Source organism: Manis pentadactyla, chromosome 2 (genome assembly GCF_030020395.1).
Source record: "Manis pentadactyla isolate mManPen7 chromosome 2, mManPen7.hap1, whole genome shotgun sequence".
Taxonomy (NCBI): domain Eukaryota; kingdom Metazoa; phylum Chordata; class Mammalia; order Pholidota; family Manidae; genus Manis; species Manis pentadactyla.
In genome coordinates this window covers 51,661,677-51,681,208 of record NC_080020.1, presented here as the reverse complement: position 1 = coordinate 51,681,208, position 19,532 = coordinate 51,661,677, and the positions used below count along the sequence as shown (strand labels likewise).

General features: G+C 39.4%; 1 long non-coding RNA gene across 3 annotated transcripts in view; it reads left to right on the top strand.

The window, feature by feature from the left end:
- Positions 1–43: 43 nt before the first annotated feature.
- Positions 44–19,532, top strand: part of LOC118913115 (uncharacterized) — a 46,895-nt gene continuing 27,406 nt past the window's right edge. For all 3 annotated transcript variants that reach the window (XR_008993959.1, XR_008993958.1, XR_005025087.2), the window contains exon 1: positions 44–177. This is a non-coding gene — a long non-coding RNA (uncharacterized LOC118913115). The remainder of the gene's footprint in view (positions 178–19,532) is intronic.

Below are 19,532 nucleotides of genomic sequence, written 5' to 3'. Positions count from 1 at the left end.
GACATCAAGCTCTTAGGGAAGGCGGGCCGAACCTTCCTGGCGTGTCTGGGGAACCCACCCGAGTGTCTCGGAAAGCAAGCAGCAGAAGTTGGCCCGAGCAGTGTGTGTTTGCTTGGATTGGCTGGCGCGGCGGCGTGTGGAGCGCTGATTGGTCGACGGGAAATGGACTGATTCCACGTGAGAGTGGGCTGCCGTAGCCGGCCAGGTTCCCGGTATTTGTGGGGTTGCGGGTGGGTTTGGCTCCGCGCGGGATATCGCCGTAGCCAATTCATGATGAAAGGGTTTTGCAAGGCAGTAAATCCAACTGGGAGAAACACGGACACATCAAGGAAGTGAGGGATAACAGTGAGCAGTAAGGGTGGTCTAAATTGTCCACTGCTGTGAAGACCTAGTATCCCGCAGCTGCATTGCAGGTCCCAGGACCTAAAGCCAAAATGCGCCCATGCGGAGGATGACGGGGCCTTCAACCTTCCTCCTCCCCTGACTTAAAAGTTAGAGCGTTATATGAGAACACATATTTACAAAGTTATTGCCACAGTGTGAACTGATCTTTCTCCTAGCGTTTTTCCTCTGAGGACTACCTTGAAAACAAAGAAAAGGGGTGTGGCCGTTGGTTTTCTAGCTTAGTAAAGTGTTCTGATGTTTAAGTAACTTTTCTTCCAGTGGCTGTGAAGTCCCCCATCTGATAGGATGTTGACAAATTGGAATACTAAAAATCAAGTGTTTACAAACTCTATTTATTAGGGTGTGTAGTTTGTAAAACTAAGAGTAAGAAGGAATGCAGCGCTACACCATTAGTCATTTTTGCAATGAGAAAAATATTTGATAAAATTTTTAATTAACGTCACTAAAAGAATCACCAAACACCATTTGCTAGTTATTTGGGGCAAAATTTTAAAATCCTACCTCATTGTCTATACATAAAAGGAAGAGTTTTTTGTTTGGTGATTACTTTTCCATTACATCTCACAGGTAATCATCTATAAAACACACCTACGTCGGAGGAGTGGCTAAGTGGATTCTATGAGATATAATGTAAAACTTTATACAAAGCACTTTTTCACAACCATCTCAAATTTTATCTATCTATCTATCTATCTATCTATCTATCTATCTATCTATCTGCAAACAAGGGTGACAGTAATAAATGAATTTTAGCCCCAGGCATAGATCTTAAAGCAGATTACCATTACTGAGTAGCTGAACTGGAATTTGATAGAGGTCTGGGACTTAAAAACTGGGGCTCTTAACTCCAACAAAACTTGTGTTTCTCAGCTGTCAGGCCCCTGTGCACAGCAGTGGAGACCAGAAATGGAAGACCTAATCCTTGCCCAGATTTGCATGGTTTAATGGTGCAGAGGAACAAGTCCTCAGAACCATTTCAGAGAAGTAGAGAATTCCTGTCTGTCCTTATTAGGTTTCAGGTTTCAGTATATTCTTCAGCAGCTCTGCATATTCTCTCACAGAACCTGCTAAAGCATGCTTAAAACAAAATTAATTTGGCTTTTTTTCTTTTTGGAAGGGATGCTACATAAGCTCATTACATCACACTCATACCCAGTAAGGAGGTTTTTGTTTCTTTGCCTTTGTTCTTTATCTGTTGCCATGTTTCTCTTGATTAGAAAGAAGTTGGGGTGATTAAAACCACCCTATGTCTATCAAAGTGAAATGCTACTAAAAAAAAAAAATAAGTGCCAATTCAGAAAAAAGAAAATATCATCTGGAGCTATTATTTAGAGTTTACTATGGACCAAGCACAGTGCTAGCATTTTACATGTGTTAACTCATTTAATCCTTTTAGTACCCATAAGGTACGCACTGTTATTGTACTCATGAGGGAACTGTAGTATATAGGGCCACAAACAAGTCCCCCCTCCAAGAAGTTTGAAAATGAAAATAAACTTTCTATCTAGAGTTCAAGAATAAAGGAGACATATAATGTATTTTACCATCTATACAGAAAGTCAGCCTAAAGAGACAAAAACACATTCCCTCCCATGCCCTGCCTATAATCAAACTGAATGTATTAATATACATAAAGAATTTCCAAGAAGAAAAACAGAAAAAAAATCCAAAACACAAAAATAATGTATCCACAACTTCTAACCAGGAGACAATAAATCTATAAATAAAAAACAAAATTAAAATGCACATACACAAATACCTCCAACTAATTGAAAATTTAAAAGAAGATTCGATTTCCCAAACTCTTAGATCAAAAAGAAAATCAAATATGACATACTGAAGAACATTAAAAAATATTTAAAGTATTAATATGAATAAATGTTAACATGAATAAAAATAAAATCCCTCTATCAAAACCAGGGAATACAACAAATTCTATACTTAGAGAATTTGACTCAGGAAAACTCAGCCTTAATTCAATTCAACAAATATTTATTACGTGCATAGGAAACCTACTGAAGCTAGGGCAGTTTATAAGTGACCCTCAGCCAATTCTAGAGCTGGATTTAATTCTGAACATTTTATTTATATAGTACAATAGATTTCTTTTCTTTTCTATTCTTTTCCTTTCCTCTCCTCTCCTCTTCTCTTCTTTTTCTTCTTAGGTCAATTTGGGTTGACTTTCACTTAGGATGAAAGAGCCTCTAGGGGACAGAGGGCCCCCTTGCCCTTGCAACACTTTATGCCTGTTTCATCCAGCAATGGCCAGGAGCCAGGTTTGAAATAGGGAGGAGGTGGAGTCTTGGGAGGAACCTTCTGGTGGCAGTTATACAGGGAGGAGGGACCTGAAAATTTTCACCTATGGCTGTAGGGAAACAAAGGGTAGTTCCTGCCTTCCTGGGCAGCTCCTGCACTGGCTGGAGCAACTGTTGTGGTGTAAGCCATTTATACATATGTCAGGAGGATACAAATATGAGAATTATCTATTTCCTTTGTTGTTACAAGTACTCAAATATCCAATGTTGTGTTTAATCCAGTTTCCTTAAGACCAAGTTGTTTTTTCTACATTCAGATTCCGTTTTTCTACATTCAAGTTCTTCCGTATCCTTTCTATAAGCCTTCTTCCCATCTTTCAAATAGGTTTCTGTCCCTTGTAATTAATCCCAGACTCTCACAGAAGGACAACGCTTGTCCCATCCTCTCAATGGGATTTTTTACACGCCTGAACAAATGAACTAGTATCGATTCTGGTGTTAACTACATGCTCTTGTCAAGGAAAAGTGGCAGAAGACTGGACAAATTACTAAACATAACTGACCCTTAGTTTCCTCGCCTGTAATATGTGATTAAGAATATCTTCTTTTAGGGCTTTTATAAATGTTCGTGAGGGGGCTGCAGAGGCTGGCATGTTTTTTGGCACTGTGTGGACACACATGGAAAATGGTAGCAGGATCTGGGAGATACATGGGGGGTGAGAGCATGAGCAGAGGTCCCCCAAATCTCCTGTGCATCTGTATCGCAGGAGGCATATTAAAAGTACCGATTTCAAACCCTATCCTGAAACTACTCAATCAGTATCTAGGGGCATGATTTCTAACAACCCCTGCCGGATGATGTCACAGGGCTAATCTAAGACCAGTCTGACTAATGTTTAAGAACAACCAGAAAAGAAGAGGACACTGAAAAGTGGAAGTTTAAGTACATTAAAATTCAGAATATTAAAAAAAAAAAAAAAAAAGAGGAAGCAAGGCTCGTCTTAGAAGAGAAAACAGGTTAGAGCAACAGGTAGCTGCTAAGAATCAGTGGGCAAAGTACTGAACTGTCCATGGTTTTCATTTGTTACTTACTTTTTATGCTTTATTCTTTTGTGCTGTCTGCTGTATTGTTTAAAGCTTATGTTCACATGTTTTTTCAAAAAAATAACTGCACTTTTAAGAAAATTTAGGGCAACTGAATAGTAAAACAAACTTCACCAAAGTATAAAAAATATTCGTGTTGGGAAACCATAAGTAAAACAAATGAAAACAAGCAAACAAAACTCATTTAACCTGTGGTTCATACATAAAATATTCAGATGAGAATGAAGGCCAGTTAAAGTATTATAATCACTGTAAAGTATATAAATAGCAGGTACCAGATTCTCCACTGCAGGAAGTATCTATGGGACATTTGATACAGTCCAGCCACTGCTCTAAGGTATTATCATGATCTACATCTTGCATATGAGGAACCTGACACTCTGAAAGGTTAGGTAGTAATCCTAAGGCTTCACAGCTAGTGAGTGGCAGAGGTCAGATGTGAACCCAGTGCTCTTAGTTTCTGTTCTAATCTGCCTTTCAGCACAAATGCTGATGCCCTGACAGGCAGGACAGCAAAAAGATTTCCATCTGAGTGTGGGAAGCCAGGTGAGGTCACAGGGCTCGTGGCATCTAAAAAGCCTGTCGGTGCAGCCAGCCTGCAGTTGGGGCTGATGGAAAAACATGCAGGCTGCTTCAGACGTGGCTGCAACTAGCTGTCTCTGTGATGAAGATGGTCGTTGAAGTTAAAGCAATTCCATTCCGTGTTTAAGTTCCCAAAGGGCAGAAGAACATTAATACGTGACCATACAGTGAAACCAAGCAGAAGGAACTGCTCTCTGAAACTCTGGAAGTTAGGTTCAGAGTTTGCAGTGTGAGAAAGAAGACTCTGCACAGGCAGGGAGAAGAGATGGGCCATCTTGAGCCCGCAGCTCGAAGGTGACCAGCAAGCTAGCTCTGATGAATTAAAAAAAAAAATTCATGCATTTATCTAACATAAGAGTCAGCCAATGACAGCCCATGAGCCAAATTAGGTTCCCCCACCTCTTTGTAAATAAAGTTTTGTTGAAACGGAGGCACACCAGTTAATCTGTGTCCTTCCTCTGACTGCTTTCACATGGCAATGTCTTGGTTGAGAAACTGCAGTAGGCACTCCAGGACCCTCAGAGCCAAAAATATTATTCTCTGACCCTTTCTAGAAAAATTTTGCTGATCTCTGAAACATATTTCATAAATCTAGGTTTAAGATGTAAAGTTTTAAAGAGATCAAATCAGCCTCAATAAACATCTGAGAGCCCTTATTTCCTTGCATCACGTGTATCAGAAGATGTAGGGAGATGAAACCACTTGGCAAAGGACGAAGCATAACAGACTCAGCTGGACCCGGACTTTTGACTTATCAGGTCACTTACTCCACCAGAGAAAAAAATTTTGTTAACCAGGTTACATTTGTAAATATTCCAACTCGGAGAACACTTGAATTTGTAAATATTCCAGCTCAGAGAACACTTGAATATTGCACTTGAATCAGCAAAAATGCAAGGTGATTGTGAAACTTTGCCTCTTACAAACCTGACCTCGTATTTCTGATTTTACTTTTTCTCTCTCAAAGAGGGAGCTTGTATTATATTTCTGTAAGCTTGTCAGTTATTAAGGGCCTGTTCTGTGTCAGAAATAATCCTAAAATGTTAACATTCACAATCGGACTATTTCAAGTTCTTATCTCCTTTCTCCTTTTCTCAAAGAGAAATAGAGCCCTTGATTTCTAGCTGGCACATCATAGACCCCAACAACAAACATTTCCCAGACCCCTGATTGCTGGAGCTCCGAACTGACTTGAGTCCTGCTAATGAGACGTGCTCATGAGAGGGTTCCTGGTAGAAGTCACTCTCTTCCTGCCTCTGCAGTGCTGACACAGGTTCCTGTGTCAAGCCCCTCTGCCCTCGTTCCAGTGCATATTGTGATCTTAGTGGCTCCCCAGTTGCTATAGGAACATCTGCATCGGTGGCTCTAGTGGCAAAATATTGGATAAACAGTTGCCTCAAATACCTAGAAAGGGAGATCACATGCTGATCATGCCTGTAGCTGTAGGTTAAATCGTGGGAAAAATTCGTATTAGTGAAGGTTGGTCACTTCTGCTGTTTCAGTAAGGTTTTGCAGGAGAAAGATAAATTCAATGCTAGATCTCTCCAGTCTGTATGGGATGTGAGGAGTATATCTCTGCTAGGGAAGAAACTGAGAATGGAAGCTATAGCAGAGAATCTCAGCCTGCGGCAGAGACTCTGAAGTATTTGTGGAACTAATAATTTGGTTCCTCACAGTGTTGAAAAAGTCAGTTGTGTTTGTACTTCCACACTGAAGCAACACTGAGTTTGCTAGGAAGGAGACTGTTGGGAAGCATGTCTCCAAAGCTTTCTGGGCCAGAGAATCAGCCCGGCAGCACAAATCAGATGAAAGGCATTGCCCTACCATTCAAGACCTCTCTTTAGGGCCTCATGGCAGCCTCCTCCAGTAGTCTGCTAGGGCTGCTGTGACAAAGTACCTCAAACTGGGTGGTTTAAACCACAGAAATTTATCACCCTACAGTCCTGGAGGCTAGAAGTTTGAGATCAAGGTGTCATCAGCATTGGTTCTCCTGAGGGCTCAGAGGGGAAATCTGTTGCACGGCTCTCTGGTGGCTTCCTGGCAACCTTTGGCAAGCCTTGGCTTGTGGATGCGCCACCTCTGGTGTTCTCCACGTGGGCATGTCTGTGTCTAAACTTCCCCTTTTTGTAAGGACACCAGTCATCCTGATTAGGGCCCACCCTAAGGACCTCATTTTAACTTGATCACCTCTGTGAAGATGTGTTGCCAAATAAGGTCACAGTCTGAGAAGTACTGGAGGTTAAGAATCAGATACACATTTTAGAGTGGGAGGGACAAAAGTCAACCCATAAATACCACCATTAGGGTTGAAAAGAGATCATGCAGAGCCTAGCCCCTAATAATTCACACCAGATCTTCAGACTTAAATATATATATATATATATATATGTATATATATATATATATATATATATACTGTCTCTGAGTTCTTTGGGTACTCTTCTCACACTGGAACCAGAAGAAAGATTAGACGCCTAAGAAATTTACAAAGAAATTCCTTACCAGAGAAACCATGAACCTGGCCTGCCAACGGCTCACCTTCTGGGCACAAGGTACACTTACCTTCCCAAACCTGCACCAGCAAAAAGCAGGCCAGGAAAGGTCTGCAGCCCCTGGAAGGGCAGGCTCTCCGAAGCCCCATTCGGCTGTGGCCAAGGAAGCTAGTGGCCAAGGAGGGGCCTCCGAGGAAACAAAGCCAGCAGTCCTGGAGATGAGAAAGGACCCGGAGGCTGTCAGATGTGCTGACCCAGAAAATTATAGTCGTCTATTGTCAGGGCAGAGCTCGCTGAAAGTCCTGGCCAGCACAACATGTTTTACAAAGAAAACAGAGTTATCTTGTTCCTACTCCACCATTGACTTTTGTGTTTGATTGGGGTGGGGGCACGGAGGCATAATGGGGTATGTGGTGGGGACTTGATAATGGGGGGAATCTAGTAACCACAATGTTGCTCATGTAATTGTATATTAATGAGACCAAAAAAAAAATTACCTGTCACTTCCTGAATCACCTGTCTACAGGTAGCCACATCTGGACTTGATGCAGAAGACTTTGTGTCACTCAGATATCCTGGCTTTTGAGCTGGGCTGAGTCTCTGCATGGGGCTTGGAGGGCAGGTGTTGCTCTTTGGATATAATTTTCTTAGGTAGGGTATGAATTGTTCTCTGTTTGAGGCAAAAAAAGATGCTCACTCAGAGATCTCAGAGATGGAAATGACTTGTCCATGGCAGGTCACAAGATGTCCACAAATAGCTGTTCATTGACCGTCTGATTTTTTTTTTTTAATTTAGACACAGAGACCACTCCCAATAAAGACTATCTTTCTGAGCCTGCCACACAGCTATAGTTCTGGTTATGAGTGAGTTCTGTCAATCAGATGCTCTCCTGAAATATTCAAAAAGCAAGAGGCAGGTAGAGGCAGTGTGGGGGTCTGCAGAGGTTTCCCTATAGTGTCTTCTTGATCAAGGAGGCTTTCCGATCTTGGTGGAGGCAAAGTAGTTTTAGAACTAGTAACTGTAGCAGCAGCTTCCCAAGTGGGCAGGAAGCTTAGATCCCTTGGTGGCCCAGTTTTACAATGTGACTCTCAGATTTGTTTTTGAGAAACTCAAATGATAATCTGTCTTATCAGTCTTCCCTATAATCCTATAGGGCATTTAAAACTCTAGCAAATTCCTTTTCTATTTAAACTAGCAGAGAGATTCTGTTCACTGCAACTGAATGTGTCCAATAGAGACTGGAATTTTTTCTCATTTTATGGATGAAGAAACTAGGTTTAGAGACAGTAGTGAGCTGGTAAACTAGCTTTCTGTGAGGAAAATTGCCTGCACTTGTAGCATTTGCCACCATCAATGGTAAATACTCCTACCATGGCTGATTACAAGTCTCCAAAGGTTTAAAAACTTGGAGGCAAAACTGAAAATTTAACAATTGACTCTCCCAAGCTGGCTCCTGCCTCTACACACCACTGCTTAGAGAATTTAACTAACTTCCCCAAGGTACCAAGTGAGTAATAATTCAATAAAAAGATTGAAAAGAGAATATTTATTCTGCCTGAAAAACCATTATACTTTATGAAGAGTTTTGGGCTGCCAACAAAACAATAAACAGAAATTTACGATACAAGGTATAAATGCCTTCAATGCCTTCACTTCGGAGACTTAGTTAATCAGTGCTAAGACGGTACTGGAGAAGTTGATAGTATTTTTAAAGCTTTAGGTAGGACTTGAACAGGGGATCATTACCAATATCATTATATGCACATGGCGTAATAGGGATTTAAACAGCTTCAGACCATCGAAGTTGTGGGTGGGACTTAAGGAGTGAGGGAAATAATTTATAAATTGATGAATTCAAAGTTGCTGCTTCTTGACTCCTATGGAATTGAGTTTGTGGTTGAGAGTATACAGTGGACCCAGAAAATAACTGAAGACCAAAAAGTGAAGGGAAACTGGCTTTCTTCAAGATCCTTTAGATTACCATAGTTTTGCTTTTTTACATTAAATGACCTTTTTCACATAATGAAACTGATAGTGTGCCTTCTATTTTTCTGGGGGTTTGTGAGGAAATTTGGTGCTTAGTCTAATGAGCTGGACCGGGCCATTTGACCACCTCCTGCGAACAAGACAGCCAGAGCATCTATGCTTCTCCTGTGGCTGTCGGGACATAGCCAGAGCAAAGCCTTTAGGGAAGTGCTCAGAAGATACTTTATAATGAGATGACAGGCTTTATTTTTAGAATTTTGGGCCAAGAGCTAAATAATCTGCTAAAATAAGAGATAAATTTTGCCAGTGCCCACAAGGATGAACATTTCACAGATCTCAGCATTCAAAAATCATGAGATGAGAGAGGCAGGAAAGAGAAATACAGAGGAAAAGAGGAAAAGTTGAAGATGAACAAATAAGTGACTGGAAGGCTTAGACATATGCCCCATCCATTCACTGAACAGGCCACCAGGCCCCTGCCTCACTCAGACACTCAGAGCCTCTGCAGGAGCCAGGGATGGGCTGCCTCCTCAGAGAGTTACTGTCAGGAAGGTTCCCCTTCTCCGTGTCAAGTGACCAAATAGGCTTTGCTTTTAAACACTGCAAGATAACAAATAAAAGTATAACAACACTGAAGATAGTCCTCTAATTCACTATTTCTTTATATGGAAAGGACGTATTCAAAAGAGCAAAACATTCTGAGACTAGAGAATTCTTTATAAAGTAATGCAGACGTGCATGAATCCTGTTCTTCCTCAGATATAATTGCTTCAGAAATCATTTCCCTGGTTTCCTTCTGTCACCTATGAAGAAACCCTTATTGAATAATTAGAAAACATTACTGCTTGACAAGTAAGAATAAATGCTAAGTAAAGAGATATTTTAAAGATAAATGTGAAACATACAGTTTCGTCTAAGAATGCCACTGCTTTTAAGAGACTGATTTTAATTCCCACACAATCAGCCACTAGGTGTGACAGATTCTTTTTTTTCTGTATTCCAGCCATCTGACATGTCCTCTTGTCATCACCACAGCCTTTATCTGTGGTGTTACATTAGAGTGCTATTAGTATGGAGCACATTTCCCTACTTCCAGACCTTTCAGCCCAAAATTTTCTTCTACACTAGCTCTTGAATAATTTTCCTAAATCACTGCTTTTATGAGGCCAGTCCTCTTCCACAAACTAATGATCCACAGTGTGATTTATTAAAGCACTATAGAAATTTGTCCCAAATTAGAAAGAACTTAGAGGTCCAACAATAAGGATTGTAAAATATAATTTGGTGTATCAATAAAATATTACTCAGTCATTGAGTACATGTTATAGAACACAATTATTAATAGGAAGACAATAGTGCCACACTATTTAGTATAAAGAGTAGGGTGAAAAAGCCACTTAGCAGTATGTACAAATTCTATAAAAGGAAATGAATGCTCTTTGACTCAAAGTTTTTGCTTATAGGAATTTGTCTAAGAAAATACTGAAGAATGGGTACCAAGATTCCAAGTTCATCTTTACCCCAGAACTGTTTTTAATAGCACAAAAGTTAGAAACACCTTGCAAGTCCAAGAATGTGGGATTGAATTTCTGTTTGTGAGCAAGATGGAGTAATGAAAGACATACAAGATACGTTCTCTGACCACAGTGGATCTAAATTAGAAATCAGTAACAAATTTATCTGGACAAACCCCAAATATCTGGAAATTAAATTACATACTTTTAAATGACTCATAGGTCAAAAAAGAAATTGAAGGGGAAATTAAGAAAAGTTTTAACTGAATAAAAATGACAACATAGCATATGAAATTTATGGTCTAAGCTAAAACAGTAATTAGAAGGAATGCTTTTTGCTCTAACACCTATATTAAAAACAGATCTCTACTCAGTGACATTAGCTTCCACCTTAAGAAACAAGAAAAGTTTCAAATTCCTTTAAAGAAACAAACCACCAGACTTATTCAAGAAGAAATAGATAATGCCAAGAGCCCTATATCTATTAATGACATTGAATTTGGAGTTTTAACCCTTCTCACAAAGAAAATTCCATTGTCAGATGCCCTCACTGGTAAATCCTACCAAACATTTAAGAAGAAACAATATTTCAATACAAATTCTTCCAGAAAATTGAAGACTTCCTATCTCATTCTATAAGGCCAACATTGCTCTGATACTAAAACCAGAAACAGATATAAGAAAAGTACATAACACTATCTCTCTTGAACAAAGAAACAATACCTTCTTACCAAATTTTAACAAACCAAATCTAACACTATATTAAAAGGATAATACATCATGACTGAGTGGGGTTTATCTCAGGAATGCAAAGTTACTTTAATACTCAAAAACCAGTCACTGGAATTTACTGTATTAATGGACTGAAAAACGATGCAATCATATTAATAGATGAAGAAAAAGCATTTGACAAATACCCAACATGCAATCCTAATAAAAACACTCAGCAAACTTGGAATAGAAGGAACATCCTCAACCCAATGAAGGGCAACTCCCGATCTGGCACTGAACATCTTCCTTAATGATGAGCCACGAAATTCTTTCCCCTAATAGGAGGGAACAGGCAGGGAGGACTGCCCTCACCACCTCTCTTCAACATTGTACTGGAGGGTTTTGCAGATCCATCCAAGCAAGAAAGAAAAATAAAAGACACTCTGACTGGAGATGAAGAAGTAAAGTTGTCTTTATTCACAGATGGCAATATCATCTATAAAGAAAATCCTATAGAATCTATATACCTATGTGTTTGCTAGAGCTAGCAAGTCAGGTTAGCAAGGGTGGAGGATGTGAGATCAATATACTAGCAATAAACAATTGGCAAATGAGATTAAAATTACAATTCCATTTGTGACAGCATAAAAATTAAATTTCCTAGAGGTAAATATGAAGAAAAAAAATGGATATGGCCTGGTACACAGCAACTGCAAAATATACTGGAAAAAGTAAAAAACTAAATAGCGATAAATGCCATGTTTGTGTGTAAACATGGATAAAATATCAACTCTCCCCAGTTTGATCTATAGATGTAACACAATCCCAGCAGGTTTATTTGTAGACATTGACAGCTAATTCTGAAAAGCATGTAGAAATGCAGAGCACACAGAAAAGCCAAAACAATTCTGAAAAACAACCAAGTTGGCCAATTTATCACCTGAGTTTGTCTTAGTATAAAGTTACATTGATCAAGATTGTGCTATCAGAATTAAGAAACATAAATAGATCAATAGAACAGAATGGGGTCTAGCAGTATAACCACATATATATGGTTAATTGATTTTCAACAAAGATACAAAGGCATTTCAAAAAACATGAGATTAATCGGGTAAATTCTTCGGTAAAGGGTGCAGCCATTAAATTTTGCTGTAAAAATATATGTGTTGATATAGTAAGTTATTCATGATATATCAAGAGAAAACTTCAGGGTCAAAAACAATTTATAAGTTATTCTGTTTTTGAATGGGATCTATGTTTTTTTCAAAGGGATACACATACATATACTTACAGACAAATATATGCAAGAAAAATGATTATTAATAGTAGGAGCCTGGAATTACTTATAATTTAAGTTTTGCTTTTAATGTCTATGCTTTTATTTATTTATAATAGACATATGCTGTAATAAAGGACAAAACCAAAATGTTGAAATACTGTATAATTATTACATAAAGTTCAATAACATTATTTTTTGGGAAAAAAAATGTGTGTGTGTAGTATAAATACTGGGTGGTATATTCCAGATATTACAAAGCAAAGTAGAGTTCCAAATAATTTCTTAGCTTTTGTCTTAATGGGTTTCCAAATTTTCCATATTGGGCACATCTTGCTTTTGAAAAACTACAAAAGCAGTAAGTGTTATTATTATTATTTTTTTAAACTTTCAGTAATTCTCTGTAACTACCAGACCAAAGATCGAACTTCTTCTGATTTTAGCATCCTCTGAGGTTGAGATGAACAGTGTGGCCCAACGTGAGCTTTCTGACTCTCCTGTATTCATTTCATGCACAGGCTCTGCTCGCTGCTCCCACCCTCCCTGACTTCCTCCACTGCATCACTGCCTCTCATCCAGCTGTCCTTTCTTACTAGGGCCATATTTCCCCCTTGGACCTTTCCACTTCACACTAACATTTGAAGTCAAGTTGCTGCTGTCTCTGAAATTTCTCTGAGAAATGTCTTGATGAAGAGTTCCTATGGCGCTTCAGTTTTTCCCATACGTTTGAAACTTAACTGCATTCCAGTTAAAGGATTAACAAACTTTAGATTTGGGGAGAGTTTTTGATTCCATGGTCCTAATGAACATTTTTATCAAATGCTAAATAGACCTAAGGTTCTGGAGCTAACTGTTGGGTTTTAAATCTTGACTTAGCCAGTTAATAGGTGGTTGGTCTTGGGGGCAAATTGTTTACTACTCTTTATCACATTTTTCTCTTTTAAAAATTGGGCACCAGAGAACTTACCACATGGAGTTATTGCAGAATGAGGAGAAGTTAAAAGCACCAGAATATTGTCTGAAACATAGTAAGCACCCAATAGGCTAGCAATATTATTATAATGATCGTTATTATCCCTACAGCCTCAGAACCAAGTCTCAGTCATAGGTGTCCTTTGGTAAACCCAGAAATTTAAGGGTTTAGAAAACATCTTGAAACAACTCTCGTATTTCTCATAGTCTTCTTAGTTAATCTAAAATTTCTTATATGCTATCTCTCTCTAAGCAATAGATAGCAAATACAGTTAGAATTTAGAGCTAATGCTTGAAAAATTCCAACTGCAATACTCACATACTGCCACGAGGTGGCGATAAAACACTAGCTCTTTTTAAAAAATCTACCAGAAACTTTCCTAATACAAAAAAATGTTCCATATTTCACATTTACTTGCATAATTTCTAATGTTTCCCTCCTCATATAAGATGGAAGGAAAGAAAGGGAACCGAGAGTCAGAACTCTTCCTATTAGGGACCAGAGAGGGTCCTGGTCAGAGGAGGCAGTATTTTGGGGGCCTCCCTAGTGGGGCTGCACACCCAGACAAGAAGCCTGGCTAAAGCTGTGTTCTGTCAGAGGCTCTGCTTGCCTTACCCGGGTGTGAAGAATCTAGATTTTGCCACACCATTGCTACCTAACAATAAGGGAAAGCTCTTTAACTCCAGCCTCCCTCCAGCTAACTGTTCCGTGGGTAACAGCAGCGCTGGACTCTGACGTGATAGGGCACAGGCAGCCTGCAGGAAGGTGGAGGCAGAGTGAGGTTTAATAGTGGCGAGGTTATCAGCGACTCACCTGAGCAGCCTGTGCAAGTTCAAGGTCAGCCCTGAGTACCTAGGGGGTCAGTGCTCTAATTTGTAAATACAAAATGTTCTTAGTCAGTGTATCTGTAGGTCCTCAACATTTCATTTAAAATATGGGGTTGTCCACTGTATCTAAAATTCTTGAACATACTCTCCCTACAATGACTGCCACTGGTGATTTCTTGCTGAGGAACAGCCTCTCTTTGCACTTAGAAGATGAATGCTCTGTGGCTCTTTCTGCTGCCTCTGCCTGTCACAGGTGTGGAGCTGCAGGGAGCATCCCATTCCATCTCCTTTTGTTAATGTGGGGGAAGGAAGAGTAACTTGCAGACTGAGGTCGGGCCTCCAACACATCTAAACATGGCCTCCAACCTTTGTCAACACCCTAGACAGCTCTCAGGAGGACTACATTATTACTATTATTGTAGTAAAGCATACAAAACATAAAGTCTACCATTTTTACTATTTTCAAGTACACAAGTCAGTGGCATTAAGTATATTTGCAAATTGTGCCACCATCACCACTACCTGTTTCCGAAAGTTTTCATCATCTCAAACAGAAAATGTATATACAATAAACCAAACCTCCCCATTACCTTAAAATTAACCTCAGGGGGTTACTTTTAAACCATTTCCAAGGACATAAATAAATGGTAACAGGATAGTGTGATAAATGCTATGGCAGAGAAAGGAAAGAAGAGAACTGGCTGGAATCCAGTGTGTATAAAATGTAAACTGTCAACTGCATCAAGGGCTTATGCATATTATTTCTCTTCACAATAGCCCTCGGAAGTAGTTACTGTCACTCCAGTTTGCAAATAAGGAATCTGAAACCTAGGGTTATCTAGCTAGTTGCCCACAGACCCTCAAGGTGCAGTTCAGAGGGGGTGAGCACGAAATAAGACACGTAGGAGCTATGGCTCTAATCCAGACTGTAACCACCCAGCTTCACACATTTAGGTTTGTGCTGAAGTTCTCTGAGCCTTTGTTTCCTCTTATAAAGTGGTAGAACTACACAAGGAGCCCTTTTAGGACTCTCTCATCAAGCAGATGGAAGAGACTGAGTGGACAGTGCCCCTCAAATAGTTCCATCAGTGATTTCTGCACAGACCAAGACTTTGTCTTCACACAGGAAAGGAAAGCCTTGAAGACATGGTTTGCATTGATCACAAATTCCCTCTTCAAATGACCCTCTAGGAGAAAACATCATTCTTTGGTCTGAATCATCCAGGACTAGTGTCTGTTTTGATTAAACCCACTAGACAGTTCCAGACAGCTCTCAGCAGTAATTCTATTTAGCCATCCAGATGGCTGAAAATGCCATGTCAATGCCCTTTTTGTTATTGTGTTATAGACACAGCCTAACTATGATCTTGGATTTCAGTTGGCTCACACACACACACAAAAAGAGAATATTATATGGCTGTTGTTTTTACATCAGCCAAAGGCTTTATCCTACTCTTGAGACTTAATTTAGGCATTTGCGGACTAACAGTTCCTGCTGATCACTAGAATAGCATGCTGTACACAGCACCAGTAGGTTACTATACGGATCCCATTCACATGAAAGACTTAATGTGTTTGCAAAAATTCTTAGTTGCCAATTCTCAGGAAGTCATTTCCACCCAGATCACCAGATGACAAAGAAATAACATCACATATACAAGTTGAATGATAAACTGCATCCAAATCTGGGTGAAGCATATGAATTATTTTGGAAAACAAAAAGGATGAGACTTTCAAAATAAACCATATTTCATAAAATATGGGCCACAGTTTTGCAAATATTTCTCCCTCCTATCCTTCCATTCCTCCACTGCCTCATTTCTTTCAAGTACAGTGTATTTTTGATGTAACAATATGACTTGTTCACAGGGAAATTGGTGTTATATATATGATAGATTAAAAGTCAGTTGTGTGAGAAATATATGAGAAGATGGACTCTCAAGGGAAGAATATTCAGGACTTTTAAATCTGAGACTCTGGTGTCATGTTCATGAGAGACTTGTTATTTACATTGGTTTTAAAAATATTTCCTCCTAATCATCTTTGGTATAGGAAAAGAAAGAAAGGTATGTGTTTAGATGCTAAAAACCCCTCTGTTCTTATGCAGCTGACATCGTATTAATTTGGTGTCACACTGGGCTCTGATAACAGTAAAGCATTGCCACTAATACATTCCACTAAGTCTAGTTCATGGTGTCACATATCTTTGGGTGTCTTTCACGTTTAAGACTCCTATTTATACACATACAGGTTTGGAATGATGTCATTAATAAATTGTATCTCCAGTTCTGTCATGACAGAGGTCATGTCTCTACAAGACCATTGAATCAATGGATTGAATTAGCTTTACATTACATTCAATCCAGTTAAGAGAGCTCAAATCACCACCATTAACCATTTCTCAATCCATGTATCTGCTGCTGTAAAGGAGAAAAGAATAATTAAGAAAGATGATTGTCACACCCATTTTTTTCAAGGAGGACGTTCATGGTATGCACATGGTGATCATTAAATCAAGAGACAAAATTTAATACATTGAGTATCAATCATAAAGTAATTGTTTTATGGTAAAAAAATAAAACAAAGCCCTTACCCACAGATAAGAGAGCCTAGGCTGGATAAGAGATGTCAATTTTTTTTCAAGTCTAATTCCAGACAGATACATGCACACACCATGCATCTTTCTAGTTGTAATACTAAGGAAGATTATTTCAGGTTCTTTGATCCATGTTCATCAGTGTCCTCATAGGCAAAATGGGAATAAACCACCTACCTTATAAGGTTGTTGTGAGACTTTAATAAGACATCATATAAATTTTTTTTGGTATCATTAATATACAATTACATGAGCAACATGGTGGTTACTAGATTCCCCTCATTATCAACTCCCTACCATATACTCCAATACAGTCACTGTCCATCAGCTTAGTAAGATGCTATAGAGTCACTACTTGTCTTCTCTGTGCTGCACTGTCTTCCCTGTACCCCCCCTACATTATGTGTGCTGATCATAATGCCCCTTATTCCCCTTCTTCCTCCCTTCTCACCCTCCCCACCCCAGTCCCTTTCCCTTTAGCAACTGTTAGTCCATTGGTTCTGTGAGTCTGCTGCTGTTTTGTTCCTTCAGTTTTTGCTTTGTTCTTATGCTCCACAGATGAGTGAAATCATTGGTACTTGTCTTTCTCCACCTGGCTTATTTCATTGAGCATAATACCCTTTAGCTCCATCCATGTTGTTGCAAATGGTAGGATTTATTTTCTTCTTAAGGCTAAGTAATACTCCATTGTGTATATGTACCACATCTTCTTTATCCATTCATCTACTGATGGACACTTAGGTTGCTTCCATATCTTGACTATTGTTAGTGCTGTGATAAGTATAGGGGTGCATATGTCTTTTTGAATCTGGGAAGTTGTTTTCTTTGGGTAAATTTCTAGGAATGGAATTCCTGGGTCAAATTGTATTTCTATTTTAAGTTTTTTCAGGAACCTCCATACTGCTTTCCACAATGGTTGAACTAGTTAAATTCCCACCAGCAGTGTAGGAGAGTTCCCCTTTCTCCTCATCCTTGCCAGCATTTGTTGTTCCTATTCTTTTCTATGTTGGCCATCCTAACTGGCATGAGGTGATATCTCATTGTGGTTTTAATTAAGACATCATATAAAGCACAAGAAAAATGATTGGTGCACATTAAATCCTCAGTAAATATTATCCATTATTACTTTCATTATTAATTAGGGAAGAAGAGGGCATGAGAAGATAGGCAAAATGTCACTACCCAATGCATACTGGAGAACTATGGGAATTAGTAAATCAAGAAGGATTCATGGTTCTCTTTCTCAAGTTGACTCTAGGTAATGACATTTCCTCTTTCTTCTCCAGACATTTCCCTTGCCTTTCCTCTTCTTGGAGAAACCCATAAAGGTGTTCCAATTTCTCAAACCCACCCTTCCTTCCTTATCAACCACAGAGCTCTAGGTCCCAGCCTGCTTTCCCCTCCTCTTGGTGACTGTACTACCCATGTTGTCCCTCACATCTTGTTCTTTCCAGTCTGCTAGGGTGAGGTTATGGACCCCCCATCTGTCTCCTTCATTTATGCCTGAAAGTATGAGATATCTGCAGTGGTATATAAGCATAAGCGTGGACAACAGAGGTAGGAAATAAAAGTACATTAATATGGCCAGTGCTGGAGCCGGAGCAGGTAGAAGAGGAGAAGGTGTCAGATCATGGGAGGCCTGTAAGGTGCTGCTAGGAGGCTGGATTTCATCCTGAGGACAAGGATGAGCCAGTGATATACCATTTAAGTCAGGAGGGATCTGATCATATTTCCACTGTATAGTAAGAGTCAGGTTAGAGCACTGAGAATAGTTTAGGAGGTCAGATCACTTGAGAAAAATTATAAGAGCCTCTGTAAAAGCTGTGGTGATAGGGTTGGAGAAACGAGACCAATATGGGGAGATATTAAGAAGGTAGATTCACCAGGTTACAGGGGCTCACAGGAAGTGGGAAAAGGGGGACAGAGGGAGTCAAGGACTCGGGTTTCTGGCTCGGAAGACTGGGTGAATGATGGACATAACAGGAGCCAGTTGAAAGAGAGTGAGTTCGATGCGAGGTGTTGGCGCGGTATTTCAGTGAAGACGTGAAGTTACCAGTGGGCTGCTAGACATGTAGGAGTGGAGCTCAACTGAAAGCCAGAGGCCGCAGGTACAGATTTGGGGAAGATTAGTATATGACGATACCCGGGGATCGTGTGGAAGGGACATAAGAAGTAGAAAAGAGGACCCTGGGAACTACCCACATTAAAGGGAAAAGCAAAGCAAGATGGGGAGCTGGGAACCAGGAGAGAAGTGTTCTCAAGCCTTACGAGGGGCAGGGATGATTTTAAGAAAGAAGGGGTAGTCATCCAGTTTGAGAGGAATGGTTCTCGTTTTGTTGAGAAACTTAAACCGCTGTAGAAAATTACTAAAGATCATAGAGTAGGACATTGTGGAAACTCATCTGTTTGATGTTCCCATCAATTCAACACATTTATTAGACCTCTCCTCTGTTCCTAATAGTGTATTGGGGAAAAATAAAACCTAGATAGAGTTTCAATCCTCAGGCAGCTTAAGATCTAAAAGTAGAGCCTGAAATCAAATATAAAAATTTACTGACAAAAGATTCATATAAGTAAAACCAGATAAATTGGACTGAATTCTTCAATTTTCATTTGGGTATTTACATTTCTTTAGAGAGAGGACTTACCTCTGCTATGTAAAAAATATGACTAAAATTGGAAAGATTTATTAAATAATTACACTCTGCAATAGCAAATTAAGAATGAAAAACAGTTATTTTGAAGTCATATATGTCCAGTCATACTATATTCCTATTTGGGATTATACTACAGTTTGATTTGTCATTTCA